General features: G+C 41.9%; 1 pseudogene; it reads left to right on the top strand.

Annotated features, from left to right (window-relative positions):
* The window catches only part of LOC115110125 (synaptogyrin-1-like), a 31,629-nt pseudogene extending 10,431 nt beyond the window's left edge, over nucleotides 1–21,198 (top strand).
* The last annotated feature ends 216 nt before the right edge of the window (nucleotides 21,199–21,414 follow it).

The raw sequence follows: 21,414 nt of genomic DNA, 5'->3' as shown, positions 1-21,414 counted from the left end.
TCACCAGAGGAAGGGGATAGGGACGGTCTTCAGAATGGCTGGATCTTTTATATCATGGCAACCTTGTAACTAGGGGTGTTATAAGATGTACTAAACTGTCACGTTACATGACCAATCATCCCCTTTTTAGTTCAGCTTTCTTTTCCTTGTCCGATCAAGTGCTGCCTTTTCAGTGTGAAGCCTTTGTCTGAGCAAATAGAATAGTCGTGCTTGCGGGTCATGAGGGAATGTGGAATGAGTTGTCTGTTTTTCTTCATTCCATGGAAGCAGTCTCTGAATAACATGGTTATTTTTCTCTGCTACTCCTGTTAATGTTGTCACTGGGATCTGTCGAGTGATATTGGGTGATGCATGATGGTGTCCAATTGGGAAATGCCTGTCACCAGATCAGTACAAGCTTTATTGAGCTAATTGATGAAGGGGACCTGGAAATAGAGAAGCATTTTCTTTGGGTGGATCTCCGGTCCTGGAAGGCTGCAATGTCTGCTACTTTGTCAATGTTGTTACCTTGTAATTAACAACTGATGCTTAGGTTTGGTAAATCAAGGGAGTGTAGTCTCTATTTAGTCAATGTGTTTAATTAACCAATTAGGCACAGGCTCACATAAAAAAATATTTAAAAAATAGACACTTATACCCTATTCACAATACTGAGCAGAGCTGAGCCAGACTCTACTGCACTGGCCTGATGACGCATCCACCATAGTTGATGGAACTGTATTAGACAAGACTGTGTGGGTGGATGGCATGTTCATTCAGATGTCTGAGTCACTATAGCCAGAGCACTATTAGTTCATTTCCACAGTCAGGCTTTGCACCTGTGTTTGGCAGTAATGCTGGGGACCTTGGGACAGATTTGAAATGTTCTCCAGCCAAAGAGGAATGTTTGTTTGTTTGGTATGTAAGATTAAAAGGTGACCAGGTTTGGATGTTGAGCTTTTTTACCTCTGCAGAATGTTGCTAGTCCTGGTCCTTTGACTCTTGCTTGCTTTCCAAACCATGTTCAGTAGGGAGAATTGTAAAAGAAAATGTGGAGTTGCCACCTGAAACTTGTTTTGTTTTACGTTGCAGAACGTTTTGCTACGGTGTGTCCTGCTGAAAGCCACAGACTGTTCTTTCTTATGCCACATGGCAAGCGGTACCACTGCACAAAGTCTGGAACCAACAATGACCCTGAACAGCTTCTACCCCCAAGCCATAAGACAACTTAACAAGACTGCTAAATAGCTAATCAAATGGCTACCCGGACTACCTAGGTTTCCTTTTTGTTGTTGTTTCACTAACTCTTTTACACTGACACACACACCAACTTTCACACTCACCACATACGTTGCTGCTACTGTTTTATTATCCATCCTCTTGCCTAGTCACTTTACCCCTACCTATATGTACATGGCCACCTCAATTACCTCGTACCCCTACACATCGACTCGGTACTGGTACTATGTAGCCATGTTATTTTTTTTTTTATCTTTATTGTTATTCGTTATTCACTGTGTATTTATACCACGTGTCACTATTTAATCTTGTTGGAGAATGACCTGTAAGTATGCATTTCATTGTTAGTATACACATGTTCTTTACAAAACATGACAAATAAATTTGATTCAATTTTTTTTAATTTCAACATGACCCTGATTGATCCGAAACGTTGGTTGACCCTCGTTAAAACTTGTTGGCGTTACCAGGAGCCCTAGTGTGCAGGAGTTCCTTTTTCACATATTAACTAGAAGCCAGGCATACCTTAAAATGTGTCGATTTTTGAATGGAAGTCTGAAGTGAATTTTAGTCTTGTGTTGGTAGGATATATATTAATTCCCAGCAGCGGTTGAGGTAATAAGCCAGAAGACTCTGCTGGGACCCGGTGAAATGTGATCTAGTGTTCATGTTTTGGATGCTCTCTGTTATTTTTCAGCTAGCAAATGAATAAAATGTGGTCTGTTTCTTTTTGACAGTTCAAATTGAATAAGTGTGTGTGTGCCATGAGTGTGTGTGTGTGTGTGTATATATATATATATATATACACACACACTATGGTACAGCAGCTAAATATAATTCTAAAGCTACACTTCACCACCACAATACCAATGCTATCTTTCTCTTCTCTATTACGAGCACTACGTTCTCGACTAGCCGTGTCTTTCCCTTCCCTCTCTCCTTGTGCTTTGTGTGACGATGATTCGCTGCGATGTGGAGAGGACCTCGGAGTCTGTGTGTGTGCAGCTCGTTGGAGCAGAGCTCTAATACAGTTACCCAAAACAACAATGACCGTGTCATTGGGTGTGGTTTTCACACTTGTTTTTAGATATTAGTTGTCCTGCCAAAACCAGCATCTGGAACTAGACGCTCTACTGGGCACAGGGTTTTCGCCACAGCCTTTTAGGTGCAGATGGACTGGGACATGTTATAAGGACTTATGATGTAAGTAGCTGAGGCCAATCTGCTCCGAGAAGACTAGTGGAGAATATGGACATCACTTAGCTTTCCAGGGACATGGTTGTAGTAGGTAGTGGTGTGTTCAAAAACACTGTTTAGCCTTTTGTTTTGAAGTTGCAAGTGCCAACCTTGCTCTAGCAATCGGTTTTCATTTTGTAACTGGTTTTCGTTGTTTTTACTGTAACTAGTTAACATTGTTCTGTTGATATTTCCATAGCAAACATTGGGTTTGAAGGTTGGTTTGTCTAGGATGGAGGTGCCTTTTCCTCCTGTTTTTGTTGAGCTGTATGCTAGCTATGCGTTCAAGTGTAAACCTGTAACCTCATGGTAGGCCTATATTCAGCTAGTCAACTCTATGTAGGGAGTTGGCTTTTCTGGTTTCCTGGTAGTACTTATGTGGGCATTAGGATGGAGAAAGACTTCCAGTCTTGTGACTCAAAGAATCTGACAGTCTTGGTTGCTCCGGCTCGCTCTCTCTCGCTCTCTCCATCTCTGTGTGTGAACACAAGGTCACGGAGATTAAAATGGAATGATTGTGGGGGAGGGCAGAAATGTGGTGCCTGGCCAGCAAGTGGTCTGTGTGATAGTGTGTGTGTGCGCGTGTCCATGTTTGTTTGTCAAGGACTCCTTTGTGTACTTCTGTATCAATGGTACTCCATGATGGAGGAGACCACACTGACGACTGAAGGAGACTAGCACAAGCAGATTAATTGAGGGGAGAGAGGGCATCCAGTGCAGTCTGCTCACAGTATTGCTATGACAGCAAGAGTGAATGGCCTCTGTAGGGCTCTGTTGTAGCTTGCAGCAAAGCTAAGGGGCTCTAGCTGTGATGGTGTGCATAGCCTGATTGACTGGTAGGCCTGCCTAAAAGACACCCTGCACAACCTGGAACTCAGACTGTAATCCAACAGGATGTATGAGATGTATTTAAGTTATAGTGGTACAGCAGTGAAATTGTAACAGACAGCCAGTGCTGCTCAACTTGAGAAAGTCATGCATAAGCAAAGTTGTATTCTTTTTTTGATCACATGATACACACACTAAATCCCATCAGGAGCATAAAAGGCCTACTGCTAATGATCACAGGATCAGGATCCCACGTGGTGCCAGCCACAATGCCTGCCTTCATATGTCTGTGAGGTGCTGGGGCCTTGTGTTCCAGACAGGACTGAGAGCGGTGCTGCTAGCCTGGTAATTATAGATCGGAGTAGGTGAATGGACCAGGAGGGAGACCACACCAGCAGACAAAACTAGAGAGTACGGAATTCACAGATTTATGAAATCCTGACCAAAGATCATGTCCACAAGCAGAACCGCTATCCTCTTTGCATTATCAAAGTTTGTCATATGCACAGGCTACAGTGTAAACGGTGCAATGAAATGCTTACATTAGGAACTATAAAGCATGGTTAAGAGGAGTTTGGGATGAGAAACGAGGGCAAAGGAAGACTGTCACTATTGCGATCAAATAAAGCAGGAAATTATGGAGCAGATTTTTATTTAACTAGGCAAATCAGTTAAGAACAAATTCTTATTTACAATGATGGCCTACCCCGGCCAAACCCTAACCCGGACGACGCTGGGTCAATTGTGCGCCGCCCTATGGGTCTCCCAATCACAGCTGATTGTGATACAGCCTGGAATCGAACCAGGGTCTGTAGTGATGCCTCTTGCACTGAGATGCAGTGCCTTAGACTGCTACGCCACTCGGGATCCCAAAATAGCAGCCATGGGTCAGTACTCTTTATTTATTTATTTTAATTTTCAGAACATGGAAGAAAGGAGGCAACGATTACAATCTTCATATACATTTACATTTAAGTCATTTAGCAGACGCTCTTATCCAGAGCGACTTACAAATTGGTGCATTCACCTTATGACATCCAGTGGAACAGTAGTGCATCTAAATCTTTTAAGGGGGGTGAGAGGGATTACTTTATCCTGTCCTAGGTATTCCTTAAAGAGGTGGGGTTTCAGGTGTCTCCGGAAGGTGGTGATTGACTCCGCTGTCCTGGCGTCGTGAGGGAGTTTGTTCCACCATTGGGGGGCCAGAGCAGCGAACAGTTTTGACTGGGCTGAGCGGGAACTGTACTTCCTCAGTGGTAGGGAGGCGAGCAGGCCAGAGGTGGATGAACGCAGTGCCCTTGTTTGGGTGTAGGGCCTGATCAGAGCCTGGAGGTACTGAGGTGCCGTTCCCCTCACAGCTCCGTAGGCAAGCACCATGGTCTTGTAGCGGATGCGAGCTTCAACTGGAAGCCAGTGGAGAGAGCGGAGGAGCGGGGTGACGTGAGAGAACTTGGGAAGGTTGAACACCAGACGGGCTGCGGCGTTCTGGATATAAATACTGGACAGTTGAAACTAGGCATTGTGAAGAGATGCTAACAAGCACGTGAGCACTTAAAGTATTGAGAATGTAATACCTCTTCTGTCAAAGGATCTGGTTATATAGTCTTTATAGTTTTCGGCTGTCAGTTCACCTTGTACCCTTGAGAATGTAATAACATGAAGTGCCCCCTTGCTTTCTCTTCTGTCAAGGGATCTGGTTATATACAGTAGTCTTTAGTATTCAGCTTTCAGTTTGCCTTGTACCTTCGACATATTGTATATATACAGTCTGTATACACACTATATAGTGTATGTTTCGAAGGTAGCATATTCACATTGAATGAGTATCAGTTTAGTCAAAGAGCAGTGAGCGTACAACACTCAATTGGTTATGAGCCTGAGGTGTTGGGAGTTCCTGGCAACAAGGGTGGGCCAGCTTCAGCACAGCTAATAATGGTTCAATGGGAAAGATGCACATTGAAAGCAGGCTAAAGGCCATTACTCTCTAGCTTTCTTTTCCTCTCTCGCTTTCTTTTCCTCTCTCGCTCTCTTTCCTCTCTCGCTCTCCTTCCTCTCACTCTCTCCTTCCTCTCGTACATATGGTGTTTTTATCCACTCATCTGGATGCTTACCAGCCACGATCCATCAGATTCCCACGCTTCACTTGACAGATGGCTGGGTAACCATCACACACACTCACACTGTGTATAGGGAATTGATTGACAGCAAATGGGAAAAAAACGAATTACAATCTATTCTGTAAAGGCACTACAGTGTGTATTTTCTGATCAAACACACACACTTGCGGCTCACCAAACACACAGTATTACATCAGAGATGCTCTATTATACCACCCCACCCCCTCGTGCATGCTCTCTCTCTGTCTTCAACACACACACACACACACACACACACAGTGCTGTCTGATGAAGAGGCCAGCTGTTAAAACTAGGGATGCACCGATATGACATTTTTGGCCTATACCGATATCTGATATTTTCCTTGACAAAAAATTCCAATACAGATGTTTAAAATTGTAGCAGACTTTTTAAGCATTCTAGTACAGTTAAAGACCAAAAAGTTATTTTGTTGGCATTTACGTATGTCCCCATTACCAGTAAAATCTCTTTCACTTACTTGCTGTGCTGTTTCGTTGTTCAGTCTTTTCATTCTCAACCAGGATTTCATCATACATGTCAAGCAGTGAAGTTTCAGCTCTCTGTCCATGGCCTCTTCTGTCGTCACATCTGCTGCAGATTCAGTTGATGAGTTTATTTCTCGAGTCAATTGTTCGAATGGAGCTTGGAGTGTGTTCATGTTCTCAAATGCCATTGAAATGGCAGCAGCGGTATGAAAACTAGCACATACTTGAGCATGCAATACGGCTTTCCTCAGTACGAAATCCTCGCCGACCCACTGTGCTCGGACTCCGCATGCTCATGGGGCTGACATTGCTGGTCCAAATGTCAGTTGTGAAGCTAATAGCAGTGACGCCCATAGCAAGTAGCTCATGGATGTGCGTTTCAACACTACTGTGTAACTCCAGTAGGGCAACATCTGAAAAATAGCGCCTACTTGGTAGTGTGTACCGGGGCTCGAGGTGCTCGACCAGTCGGCGAAAGCCAACATCATCCACGAAAGAGAATGGTTGATTGTCAAGGGCAGGGGTTCTTAAACTATATCAGTCTGGGACCCAAATGAGAAATTCTGTTTTTCTGGGACCCAAGCTTAGGAAAATTTGCAACTGTACATAAATATCAGTACATTTAATTGTCCTTATGCCTAAAACAAATGCAATATAGACAAAAACAAATAACAATGAAATTAAATATGTATTCATGTTTATTTTCCCCCATTAAAAACACCATTAATTTTCATTCTGAACTGGAATAAATGGATTGATCACATCACACAGATGAATAACAACACACACAAGCTTTTTGATAGTGCGACCCTAAGTAACAGTACAGATGAAAAATGATCAGGCCTACTGTACTTCTTATTGTAGAAATTATTGTTGAAAGAAAGTCTAGGTTGGAACTGTTGCTGTTAAAATTCAATACATGTTTTTTTTATTCTGAACTGAATAAACTGATTGATCACATCCAGAAAATAAACACACAGACCTAATGAGAGGTGTGTGGCTGGTTGAAGTTTTCAACAAGCATGTCTATTCTGGGCTCCGTTTTGACAGTGCAACATTGAGGTCATACTCAGACTGTTTCTGTACTTGTTCTTAAGTATGTTAGAGTTGAGAACCCTGAACCGCATAGGTATGTGGTACCAAACTGGATCAGAACATTACTGTTTCCCGGTCAGGCGGGAGACTACTTCCTGCTGTCGATGAACAACCCAGAACTGCGTGTGTTTGCCTCAAAAAGCATTTTGCATCAATCAATTTATTATTGTATTTTAACAGCAACAGTTCCAACCTAGACTTGTTTTCAACAATAATTTCTACAGTAAGATGTATAGTAGGCCTGATTGTTCATCTTCAGCTGTACTGTTTACTTAGGGTTGCACTAAGTAAGTAGCTAGCTTGCTTTGGCGAATGTTAGCTTTTAGCTGTGTACAAGGCCAGGGGATTGTTTGAAAGAGAAACTCACATATGAGTACTATGAGTTAGTTAGTACTCCCATATTACTGCGTATCATCACCTGTTATAAAATGACAACAACGCCTTGCTAGCTGACTTTTCCACTGTCGAAGCACTGTTTCCTGACGCATTATGCCCTGTTCTGAAATAACTCCGTGTGGATGTTTGGTCAGGACGTGTCGTTTTATTAATTTTTTCTATTATGCGAGTCTCATTACTAAGCAATTCTACACACAATACACATTGTGGGCGCTCCTCGTTATAAGTGTGTATGAAAGAGACCGAAACTAATCGCTGTATATGCCTTTCATGACAATTGAACTCAGTCGAAACTTGTGGCTAGTATGAGTACTTTTGATGCTAGCGGTGAGTGGAAATGACAAGTCAGTGGCTGACAGCACATCTGCTGCCTGAACGACTGCGCTACATCGTGTGTGTTGCGGAGTGATCTTCAAGAAGACTGCATAAAAAAAGATCCGGTAAACCGCGAAGTACACGGGCATCTGCCTCACTCTCGCAGCTGCCAAACTGAGCAGAGGTCGCTGTTTAAGCAGAAAGCGATCTGAACAGAGAGCGCAGATGCACATGGCCAAATCAATTCCAGTAATTAATGAAACAATTATAAATGTAGACTGACACATCGCGACCCACCATTAACAGGTCCGCGACCCACTTTGGGTCGCTACCCATACTTTTAAGAAAGGCGGAACAAGGGCAATGAATGCCATTATCTTGTAATTTCAGTTGCCTCGCTGAAATGTTCTTACTCTTTCAAATGACTGCTCGACTTAGTGTGCACTTATTTTTTTTCTGCTTTTGTTCTAAGAAGTAGCTGAACGTCTGGGGGTGATGCACTTTTAAATTAGTAATTAGGTTTATGGTATTGAAATATTTCACTCTCCCCTCTGGAAATAATAGCAGCACAAACGTTGCATATGTTATCTTGTTTTTAAACTTCAAAATAGATCCACAGAGCAGACATTGTGGGCTAGGTTATGAATACTGTGTAGCGCTGTATTTTTCGTGGCGTCATTGCGTCATCTACGTTCATATAGGTATGCACGTCAGCTTTGACAACGGTTTTGTAGGCGGATGTTGGCATTTTTAGCTAATCTCGGCCGATTTTTCCACTATACTTACCGCTATATCGTGTGTCCCTTTTTAAAAGCGCAGGGCTTTGTCAGGACGGCTCCCACGCTAACCCCTCACACACCTAGTGCTGGATGGGGAACTCTATATACAGTCACACGGACGGACGGATGGGTATGCATGTGGTATATAACACAATATACACACCCCGAGTGAGGTCAGCACTTTGCACAGCTCCTTCAGCGAGCAGGTGCTCAAACTGACATTGGAAAAAGAGAGGGCTATCATCTGATCGTTGATGATTGATGGAAATATATATATATATTACAGTTTGTGATCTATGTCTTATGCTTTCAAAGAACTTCATAATATTCATAGTCTTCTAACTCATGATATGGCTAGTGGCTTGTGTGTATAGTTTAGTATATGGTGGTTAAACTAGTCTAGACTACCTGTGCTGCCGATTGAGGAAGGGATGGAGTTAGGTCGGAGCGAGGGTCGTTGATGCAGCTGCTCCTCTCTTTCAGCCTTTCTCTGCTGCGTGTAACCAGACTGAATATTAATAATAATGTTTATCAAACGTTATGCAGTTGAGGCAGCACTGTTTAAACTAGTTGGCTTGCTACACACACTTGACCGGTGACCTCATTTTAAGCCATGCATTTTTGCACGCCCGATATCCAATCTCAGTACAGGGCAGACCATCCGGTGCAACCAACGGACCGGTTTGGAGGTGGCGCACTTGACAACATCACAACGACTTGTGGGCAATGGGTTCAGGAAAACAACGACAAAAACGTATACATAAAATAATTAATTATACCACCACGCAAAAGGGCACTTGGCGAGTGGGAGTTCAAAGGGGCATATGCTGGGCACAGGTTGACTATCTGTGCACGTGCCTGAGCGTAATAGATGCAGTAGTATACACAAGCCCCCTAATATCATTCCGTCTCATCATCAACAAAACAAACATCAACCCTGACCTGAACCTAGATTAAAGCAGTTGGGACTACTCCAGTATATGAGTCATTTTTGTATGTGAATTAAATGAGTAGAGGTTTTGAATGCTGCTATAATGCTAGGTGGTTTTATGATGTAGTTACTGGCATTGGTGCAAGAGGGGCCAGTTTTGACTTTGCTTACTGTTTCACATTGTGTCATTAGGATCTTCCTTCATCTACACTCGTGTCAGATCAGGTCCTGTCATGCATGTATCTGAATGTAGACAACTGGGTACAAATGTGGATGTGTAGGTTTTTGGATTCACCTTACCCCAAAGTGTCAGTTAGCCTAATTGAGGTGGGTGGTGCCATGATATGATCATGTTGTGTCTTCTCTGCATTACGCCATACATTATTACAGTGTATTTGGAAAGTATTCAGAGCCCTAGACTTTTTCAACATTTTGTTACGTTACAGCCTTGATTGATGAGGAAAAACATGTATTTAATTTACACACAATACCCTATAAAGACAGTGAAAACAGAAAACATACCTTATTTGCATAAGTATTCAGACCTTTTGCTATGAGACTCAATTGAACTCTGGTGCATCCTGTTTCCATTGATCATCCTTGATATGTTTCTACATCTTGTTGGAGTATACCTGTGGTAAATTCAATTGATTGGACATGATTTGGAAAGGCACACACCTGTCTATATAAGATCCCACAGTTGACAGTGCATGTTAGAGCCAAACCAAAGCCATGAGGTCGAAGGAATTGTTTGTTGAGCTCAAAGACCGGATTGTGTCGAGGCACAGATCTGGGGAAGGGTACCAAAAAAATGGCTGCAGCATTGAAGGTCCCCAAGGACACAGTGGCCTCCATCATTCTTAAATGGAAGAAGTTTGGAATCACCTAGACTCTTCCTAGAGCTGGCCACCTGGCCAAATTGAGCAATTGGGGGAGAAGGGCCTTGGTCAGGGAGGTTACCAAGAATCTGATGGTCCCTCTGACAGAGCTCCAGACTTCCTCTGTGGAGATGGGAGAACCTTCCAGAAGGACAACAATCTCTGCAGCACTTTAACAATCAGGCCTTTATGGTAGAGTGGCCAGACAAAAGCCACTCTTCAGTAAAAATCACATGACCGCAAGCTTGGAATCTGACCATGAAAAACAAGGTTCTCTGGTCTGAAACCAAGATTAAACCCTTTGGTTTGAATGCCAAGTGTCACGTCTGGAGGAAATCTTGCCCCATCCCTACGGTGAAGCATGGTGGTGGCAGCATCCTGCTGTGGGGAATTTTTGCAGGGACCGGGAGACTAGTCAGGATCGAGGGAAATATGAACGGAGCAAAGTACAGAGATCCTTGATTGAAACCTGCTCCAGGGCGCTCAGGACCTCCGACTGGGACGGATGTTCACCTTCCAACAGGACGTCAACGCAGGAGTGGCTTTGGGACGGGTCTCCGAATGTCCTTGAGTCATGTCCTTCAGCCAGAGTTCAAACATCTCTGGAGACCTGTAAATAGCTGTGCAGCGACGCTCCCAATCTGAGAGAGCTTGAGAGGATCTACAGAGAAGAATAGGAGAAAGTCCCCAAATACAGGTGTGCCAAGCTTGTAGTGTCATACCCAAGAAGACTCGAGGCTGTAATCACTGCCAAAGGTGCTTCAACAAAGTACTGAGTAAAGTGTCTGAATACTTATGTAAATTAGATATTGAAAAAAAAAACGTTTTACTTTGTCGTTATGGGGTATTGTGTGTAGATTTTAGGAAAAACTTTCATTTAATACTGGAGCTACTGATTTTGCCGGGTTCTTCTCCTCTGCATTTCTCCTTTTCTCCCTACTCTACCCTCTCTCTCCTTAATCCACTTCTTTCTCACACCCTTTCTATATTCCCTTCCTCTCTTCTTCCCCCAGCTCTTCTCCATCGTGATCTTTGGCTGTATAGCCAACGAGGGCTATGTGAACCGGCCTGACGAGATTGAGGAGTTCTGCATCTTCAACAGGAACCAGAATGCCTGTAACTACGCTGTGGGGATGGGCACCCTAGCTTTCCTAAGTTGTGCTGCCTTCCTGGCCCTGGATGTCTACTTCCCCAGATCAGCAGCGTCAAGGACCGCAAGAAGGCTGTGCTTGCTGACATCGGAGTGTCTGGTAAGCTCTGGAGTGTAGTTTCCCCTAGGCACCGATCTAGGAACAGCTTCTCCTCCCCCAAGCCTAACCTTAACCATAACTATGGTCAATTCAAAACTGAACACAGATCACTGTCTAGGGACAACTTTACCCGACACAGGAAGGATGTTGTTTTGGCTTGTTGATGTGGGTCTACACTATCTTTGACTGGGGGTTGGTGGAGGTTATTGTGTGTTCGTTAACAGCAAAGACGGGTTGTTTTAGTTGAAGTTGGTCATGATAAGAGTTTGTGTGTTTGGAGGCACGTGGTTTTTCTGGGGGCTCTGTGGAGATTCGGTTCAGAGGTGGATGTGGCCTTTGTCTTTAGCCTTTCTAAACTCTTAGGAAACACTGATCAATACATGGACATTGATAAAGGTCTTGTTTCTTCAATAGCCATTAGGTGTGCTGGGGCCCTGTCTGTATAATCCCTCCCTCCTTTCCTTGATGCAATCACTCCTACGTGACTGGATTGGTGTAGAAGCAAGCTCTTCACTGCATTGCTCTCACAAATTATATTATATCAAGGAAAATATTAAAGAAGGATGCATATTAATAGTATTGGAACAGAGCCCTGGAATTTGAATCACCGCTCTAGGACATTGGCAGACTTGAGTACTGTAGGTGCCATTTTGTATGTGCATAGGTTCCCCCCTCTGGTTAGTTGTGGTGTGACTGATATACCCTAATATACTCGTTTTGAACTTAGAGGCTCGGTTTTGATTACTGTGAGGCTTGTAAAATGGTTGCAAAATATGTTGTCTATCAGTAGTTGATCTAATGTTTTTATATTGTTGCATGACCAGTCTGTTATTGGCATGACATTTGTAATCTGGTATTACTGAGTATGTTACATATTAAGAGCAGATTTCTTTCTTTAGTTTTACCACCCATAGTATTAATGGTTTCTGTTTGTAATTCTCCCTTTCTCTATCTCTATCTATAATTCCTTCCTTCCTGTAGCATTCTGGTCATTTGTCTGGTTTGTGGGGTTCTGTTTCCTGGCCAACCAGTGGCAGGTTGCCAAAGAGGAGGACAACCCGTTAAGGGAGGGCGCGGACGCAGCCCGAGCCGCCATTACCTTCGCCTTCTTCTCCATCTTCACCTGGGTACGTCCAGTACAACAGCCCACCATTTAATTAACCTTCCTGTCTGGAGTAATGGCCATTTGTGCATCTACAATATAGAAATGATTATGTATATTACACAAAATGTATTCATATCACATTTTTCCATCAGTGCCCTTCAAATAAATTGGTTACATAGCGCCTCTGCCTTCTTCATCAGGCTCTAATTCTGCTCTGTCTGATGCTTGGTCCTAACATTCTGCTCCTCTTTGTCAGTCTTAACTTACCTCTGTTTAACACTGATTTTCTTCATCTTTAGAAGTGTCTACTGTCTCTGTTTTTCTGCAGTTTTGAAACCTGGATCTCAACTTTCTCTCCTTATTTTCTCTTCTCCTTTTGGGTCTGTTTTGATTTCTCTTTTTCTCCATTGCAATCTTTGTCTATGCTATATTGTTGTCCACAGTAACGTCTAATCTCTGTTTTAGCTAGATCTGAACTAAATTTCTCCCTCTTTGCCAATGTAATCTTTGCTTCTGTCTTTTAAGAAAAAGCTTAAGGTTTTTGTTATAAAATTGTACTTTATGGAAGGATTGTATCTGGTGAATATTGGGGTCATCCTCACCACCCTTTCTACCATAACTGACCCAGTCCCTGACCTGTTTCTCTCTAGGGTGCTCTGACACTGCTGTCCCTGGAGAGGATAAAGAGGGTGTCGTTCGAAGAAGAGTACAACAAACTGTTCATTCCACAGCCCACACCACCACTAGCCTAATGATAGATATCCTGACCCTCATCCTTAACATTATTTCCCTCACACCAACTTCCCATCCAGGCTGTCTGAATGATATCTTCCTTAGATGGCCAAACACAGTGAAGGAGTACCTTGTATTTGTTTACTAGCTAGGATATGCTTGCTGGATTCAGATTGCCCTTCCAAAGTGCCTTGATATTAAAACATTGCCGGAAATTAGTGTCTTTGTGGTGTTAAAACAGTGGTACTGTTGACATATTAGGTTCTCATTGCCTGGCATAGTAATCCACTTGATCTATGTTTACCTTTGCTGGTTGTCTCCATATATTTTTATGGAAAGTATTCTTTTGTTAAGAACTTTTTGGTGAAATCATTTGATTTCATGGTACCATTCAAATTAGATTGAACATTTTCTGTAGAGCCACTTTGCATGGTTGGGGTCAATTCTGGAAATTATTAGATAGTGACAAATATTTACAGCGTTCATACCAGTTTGACCCCAGACCTTGATAAATTGTCTCTTAGATATGTAGTAATTGTTAATTTTTCACATTGTATTTCAATGCCAAAACTGCAAATCTGTGAAGTAAAAGCCTAGCTATGAACTCTGTTGACCTCCTTTCCCTAATCTAGCCTTATGCTCCCCCATACACACATGCCACAACTGTAGCTAACTACTACAGCTTAATGACGTGCCTTTAGTGTTACCTGGTCCAGCTGGCTGCAACCACTGTGAATCTTCCTCTGTTATTTTGTATTATGAGTTAGGATTAAAATCAGATTTTTTAAATTTTGTTTGGATATTTTTGCTTTGAATATGACACTGGGATAATTTGTGAATGTTTATTATTAAATCGTTGTTGTTGTGTTGAAAAGACAAAACAAAGACGGTGTCTGATCAGGTGAAAGGTTACTCGCTTCATTCCAAGACCACTCACTGTAATCTGTTTTGACACACCCCACTTAAAGCCGACTAACGGATTTAATCCTCCCGCTCTAACATTCTCTCTTCCTTCCTTCCTTCCTTTTTCTCTCTCGTTATCCCACCATTCTTATCATCGAACTACCATTCATCCTCCTAATCTTACTTCATACCTTTTTAATCAATGGCATGCTACCTGATATTACCCCCCCAACTATCATTGGTTGAGTCGATCGTGTCATCTCATTCTGCCCATCTGTCATATTCAAATCCCACCCACACAACCCCATGTCTCTACCTTTCCTGTTTATCCCCCCCTACATATTGTTTTGCTATTGCTTTCATGTTGTTGCCCATCCCCTTTCCAATCGCTCGCTGCCCCTTATGGTCTGTGCTCCCTCTTCCCTTCTCCACGCATACATTATTTTGCCATCGCCTCTATACTATTGCCCATTCCCTTTTCAATTGCTCGCCCGCCCCATAACACCTTCTCTGCTCTGAAGGCGGTGCAGGCCTTCCTGGGCTTTCAGAAGTACAAGCTGGGGGCTGACTCGGCCCTCTTCTCCCAGGAGTATGTTGACCCTACCGCCGACCCCAACGCTGCGGCCCCCATGGGCACTGACTACACGGGCTACACCGCCGACATTGACCCCGCGGCCAGCACAGAGCTAGCCTTTGATGGCTCCACTGGCTACCAGGGCCAGGAGTACTGAGCCAGAGGGCCAAGGGAGGAGGAGAAGGCCCAGGGAGGGGTATTTAGCATCAGGGGTGGTTTAAGGGAAATGTTTGTGGTTTATGGGACATGGGGTGGCTTAAAGGTAGCCATGTCCCAGATCTGTTTGTGGTAGGTGTGATAATGAAATACAGAGCCTTCAAAGTATTCAAACCCTTTGACTTTTTACACATTTTGTTGTGTTACAGCCTAAATTTCAAATTGATTTTATCACTGGCCAACACACAATAGCCCATAATGTCAAAGTAGAATTATGTTATTAGAAATGTTGACATTAATTTTTTTTAAAGAATAATAATAATTTAAAGCTGAAATGTCTTGAGTCAATATGTATTCAACCATTATTTATTTTATGGCAACCATTATTTATTTTATGGCAAAGCCCAAATAAGTTCAGGTGTAAAAATGTGCTTGGTTTGAGCATGGGGCATATATTAATTAGAATTTTCATGCTGTATCAATACACCCAGTCACTTCAAAGACAGGCATCCTCCTAACTCAAGGAATCATCTCAGAGATTTCACCACGAGGCCAATGGTGACTTTAAAACAGAGTTTAATGGCAGTGATAGGGGAGAACAGAGAATGGATCAACAACATTGTAGTCACTCTATAATACTAACCTAAATGATAGAGTGAAAAGGAGGCCTGTACATAATTAAAATATTCCTGTTTGCAATAAGGCACCAAAGTAAAACCTGCAAAAAATGTGGCCAAGAAATTAACTTTATGTCCTGAATACAAAATGCTATGTTTGGGGTAAATCCAACACAAAATAGCACTGACCACCACATTATTAGTATTTTCAAGCATGGTGGTGTCTGCAACATGTTATGGGTATGCTTGTCATCGGCAAGGACTAGGGATTTTCTTTATTGTTTTTAAATAAAAATAAATGGAATAGAGCTAAGCACAGGCAAAATATTAGAGGAAAACCTGGTTGTCTGCTTTCCAACATACACTGGGAGACAAATTCACCTTTCAGCAGGACAATAACCTAAATCACAAGGGCAAATATACACTGGTGTTGCTTACCAAGATGGCATTGAATGTTCCTTAATGGCCTAGTTACAATTTTGACTTAAATCAATTTGAAAATCTATGACAAGACTTGAAAAGGCTGTCTAGCAATGATCAACAACTAACTGGACAGAACTTGAAGAATTTAAAAAAGAATCATGTGCAAATATTGTACAATTTAAGGTGTGCTAAGCTCTTAAAGACTTACCCAGAAAGACTAATAGCTGTAATCGCTGCCAAAGGATCTAACATGTATTGACTCAGGGGAGTAAATACGTATGTAAATAAGGTATTTCTGTATTTAATTTTCAATACATTTCCTAAACTTTTTAAAAACATGTTTTAACTTTGTCAGTATAAGGTACATTATTTAATCAATTTTGAATTCAGGCTGTAACAACGAAATGTGGAATAAATCGAGTGCTATGAATACTTTCTGAAGGCACTGTAGGAGTTGGCAAGATGGCACTAACAGATCTGAGACTTGAGTACCTGACAGGGACTTTGGGTGGCTAACAGGGTGGAACAGGATCACGGGTTGGCAATCACTGTGTGTGTAAGTGAGTGCTACAACATTGCCAGGGGAGGTGGAGGCAGGGTATGGGGGGAAAGCGAGGGACTTCTTAGAGACCATGGTCGGTGTATGTGTCGGTGTCTGGAAGCAGTTTGCCTTTAGTGTGGGGTGGGGGGGGGTGCAGTTTTGGTTGGCCACTTCCATGGGATCAGACAGAGTTCTAACCAGAAGAGGGGTTATTTTCTGCAGCCTTACTTCACTTCTGTGTCTCCCAATTGTCCACACTTCTCCCAAAGTGTGCACTTGCATACTCCCCATCATGGATAACATGAGATTGGTGTAAGCATTGGCTGGAAGGAGTTTCCACCAACCCTTGATGGGGAGTGCGCAAGTGCTCACTTTGAGAGAAAGGTGGAGAATCAGGATGCAGTCTTGGAACTCATACACACCTATACTCCCACATATATCAACACAAATTAAAGAAGGAACCGTAGGAATACAATTGATGTGCATAACTACCTGATTATATAGGTGATGAGACCAGAACAACACAAGTCCTACGTAACACCACTGTGTTTTGTGGGCCTCAACACTGTGGCCCAGTCATTGCACAATGACCTAGGACCTGCTTGCCATATCTTTTCTGCCAGTTTAGCTTTCTTTGTTTGGTGTCTACTCGTGGTCATGGAGGACTGCATTGTTTAGTGTTTTCTGCCTATCTATGCCAAGTTAACACCCAAGCCAAACCTACTGTTAACAGTGCTAAATCTGAAAGGTTATCCCATCATACAGGCCAAAGGACAGGGTATGACATACAGGAACCGAATAACTAACAGTAAAGCACAACTATAGACAAGCCACAATTACACATATTGAGCTGTTACAGATGTGTAACCAAACTCTATAACGATGACGTGTAAAGCACCAATAAAGAAGACAGACGTACATAACCAACTTAAAAGCCAAGTCCTTTTCCGCCATGCACCAATGTTGACAGCCAACCAAAATGTGACCAACACTGGCTTGACACTAGTAACTGACATAGAATATGTCCTTAAAATCAAAGTGAGAATAAAAAATTGCATACTCCTGTCCTCTCTCCTCACCTTCTCAAAACCTATTGGAGGAGAAAGTCAGAGGGGTGGGGTGGGATCTCTCATTTGACTTAGCACTAGAATACCAGCAGTTGATTTCAGACAGACCAGTGCTTGTTATCTCTTCTTTCATGCCAACAGCTGAAGACCTTAGTGATTTCTGTTTCCAATTGTTCGTAATGATCCATGTATGTTTGACTGAGAATTTTTTTCAAGGCAAAACATGCTCAAGAATTGTATATACATTAAAAAAATAGTTTGAGATTTTTAAGTATATATACAGTACCAGTCCAAATTTTGAACACACCTACTCATTCAAGCGTTTTCTTTTTATTCTTTACTATTTTCTACATCGTGGAATAATAATGAAGACATCAAAACTATGAAATATCACATGGAATTATGTAATAACCAAAAAAGTGTTAAACAAATCAAAATATATTTATATTTGAGATTCTTCAAAGTAGCCACCCTTTGCCTTGATGACAGCTTTGCACTCTCTTGGCATTCTCTCAACCAGCTTTGTGAGATAGTCACCTGGAATGCTTTTCCAACAGTCTTGGAGTTCCCACATATGCTGAGCACTTGTGGCTCCTTTTCCTTCACTCTGCAGTCCAACTAATCCCAAACCATCTCATGTGTGTTGAGGTTGGGTGATTATGGAGGCCAGATCATCTGATGCAGCACTCCATCACTCTCCTTCTTGGTCAAATAACCCTTACACAGCCTGGAGGTGTGTTTGGGTCATTGTCTTGTTGAAAAACAAATTATAGTCCCACTAAGCGCAAACCAGGTGGAATGGAGTATTGCTGCAGAATGCTGTGGTAGCCATGCTGGATTTCTAAATAAATAACTGAGAGTGTCATTAGCAAGCACTCCCACACCATCACACCTCCTCCTCCATGATTCATGGGAACCACACGTGGAGATCATCCGTTCACCTATTCTGCATCTCACAAATACATGGCGGTTGGAACCAAAAATGTCAAACTCGGACTCATCAGACCAAAGGACAGATTTCCACCAGTCTAATTTCCATTGTTCATGTTTCTTGGCAAAAGCAAGTCTCTTCTTCTTATTGCTGTCCTTTAGTAGTGGTTTCTTTGCAGCAATTTGACCCCGAAGGCCTGATTCAAGAAGTCTCCTCTAAACAGTTGATGTTAAGATGTGTCTGTTACTTGAACTCTGTGAAGCATTTATTTGGGCTGCAATTTCTGAGGCTGGTAACTGTATTAAACTTATCCTTTGCAGCAGAGGTAACTCTGGGTCTTCCCTTCCTGTGGCGGTCCTCATGAGAGCAAGTTTCATCATATCGCTTGATAGTTTTTGTGACTGCACTTTGAAAAAAGTTTCAAAGTTCTTCAAATGTTCCGGATTAACTGACCTTCATGTCTTACTACATGATTGTGTTATTTCATAGTTTTGATGTCTTCATTATTACTCTACAATGTAGAAAATAGTAAAAAAATGAAGAAAAACCCTTGAATGAGTAGGCGTGTCCAAACATTTGACTGGTAATGCATATACTACAGATATTATGAAAAAACAGGACATTTGTATTTTGTGGCATACATAGCAAATGTGTAATTATATATGTATGAAATAACATTTTTAATACATTATTATTAACCAGATATTACTATGTTATAAACTTAGATAATATATTGTACCTATTAATAAAATAGCATATGTCTATATGTATTAATGCATTTAAAGTGTGTGTGTTTCAAAATAACTGACATCTTCGGCTTTCACTTTGTGAGGTACGGCATTGTTTTCTGAATCAGGAAACATTTTCTTTGTCTTACTGTTTTACTGTTGCAAACCTTTCTGAGGCGAAACATTTAGGTAAAACTTTCTTTGGATTGTCCGAAGTAGATGGGTTGTAGATGGTCACTAGATGTTCAGTAACTGTCAACAACATTTCAACTAACTATTCACCAACCCTAACATTAACCATAATCCTAACCGTAACATTAGCAGACATTTGCTTATCAACAGCTACTTAGTTGATACTATAACCATCTGTAGTTCATCTATATGGGGCTATAAAAATAAAGTGTGACCAACAATTATAAAGATAAACTGGGCTAACGGGACAAAACTACCAATTTATATAGACATTGTGTAAAAAATTATGTGGTCTTTGTGTGCTACTACAGAGTTGAAAAAAAAAATGTTGTAATGCTTTTGATGTAATGATTTTTGATTAAATTAATCAGATAATTAATTAGGGATAAATGTACATAATTATTTCCTGTTTGTTGCTTGTTTGTGAAAGATCTGATGTAGATGTGGTGGACTTTGTCGGGAGACGATCAAATAAAGGAAAAGCTGTGGTATGTTTGAACTTGAGTGCAATAATTATGTTTGTTTATTTATGTGGGTTTTACTATTTAAACCCAGCATTGAAATATGTCTGGTGTTAACCTTTGTGGCTGATATGATTCTCTACTGTCTGATCTTCTTCTTGCTACCACAGCATCCAAAAAAGAACCTGACCAAGGCAGCAGACAAGCGGGAGCCAAACGAGGGTTTCTTGGGTTTCTCTGCAGCAGCTGAAACTACAGATCAACAAGAGATCAGTACTCTGACAGGCCTGTAATAGCTGCTGTCACCTGTATTTAAATAGTAAACAGATTAACACAATTCCCCACAATGGATTTAGCTGATTTCCACACAAAATTAAAAGGTAACCTGCAATGTGAGCATTTGTTATGTTAGGAAAAATTACCATGCAGGGGTGTCACTGAATTATTGAATTTCTTTCCTTTACAAGGCTTGGATGATTTCTTCTGGCGTTTGTTCTGAAACTTTGCTGTCTTCGATAGAGTTGTAGGCACCTTAGGCTGCTGTTAACAGCAGAAGTACAACGTGACATTGACCTGACATTCATTTGTTTGCTATACTGTAGTTTTCTAATCAATTCATTGAAATGAAGACACTTCATTTCAATGTATTTGAATGTATAATAGTCTGTGAGATATAGTGATAACAGTGTTGTTACCTCAATGGGAGTCCCCTCAGCAGTGTGGCAGCAGGGGATGCAGTACCAGCCTTTGTGACCTGCTGCCCCTGTCCTGCTCTTAGTTACGGCCATGTTCTGACGGTTAGCTGTTAATGCAGCATTGTTAGCAGAGCTGAGGTTTACCACCGTCTCCAGTGAGGCCAGTGAGGAGGCATCTGATGCCTTGAAGGAAGCCTGGCTGGGAATTGACTGCCTGAAGGATGAGGTGCTGTGCTCTGTGTCAGCTGAGTCCACTGATTCAGCTCTGCACTCGTCCAGTTCCCCTGTCATCCAAAGGGAGTCAGGGTTCTTCTCACAGCCAGTGACATCACTATTAGTGGCCTCAGCTTCAAGACAATACTTAGACAAAGTCTCTGACATCATGGCCGGCATCATGCAAGCTGGAGATGCACAACAGTTACATCACAAAGACAATTGTGTCCTTATGTCATGTTGATACCATCAATACTCTATACATGCACATATCTTAAAGAAATGTGACAGTGCTATGGTTGTGCACCATATAAATACCATGTTGTTAAAGTCAGATTTTTTTTCTCCAGTACAGAAATATCTGACTTACTAATCATCTTAGCATTGTATGGACACTTTATGGACAGGCCTATGTTGATCAAACCAAATATGCTTGTACAGATACCTTACCGTTGTTTGAAGTACGTTCAACCTCGTCATCATCACACGCCTCTTGGAGACGTTCGTCCACTCTGGCAGCAGTCTGA

This window comes from Oncorhynchus nerka, linkage group LG26, assembly GCF_034236695.1.
Source record: "Oncorhynchus nerka isolate Pitt River linkage group LG26, Oner_Uvic_2.0, whole genome shotgun sequence".
NCBI classification, from domain to species: Eukaryota; Metazoa; Chordata; class Actinopteri; order Salmoniformes; family Salmonidae; genus Oncorhynchus; species Oncorhynchus nerka.
This window is presented reverse-complemented; position numbering and strand designations above follow the sequence as displayed.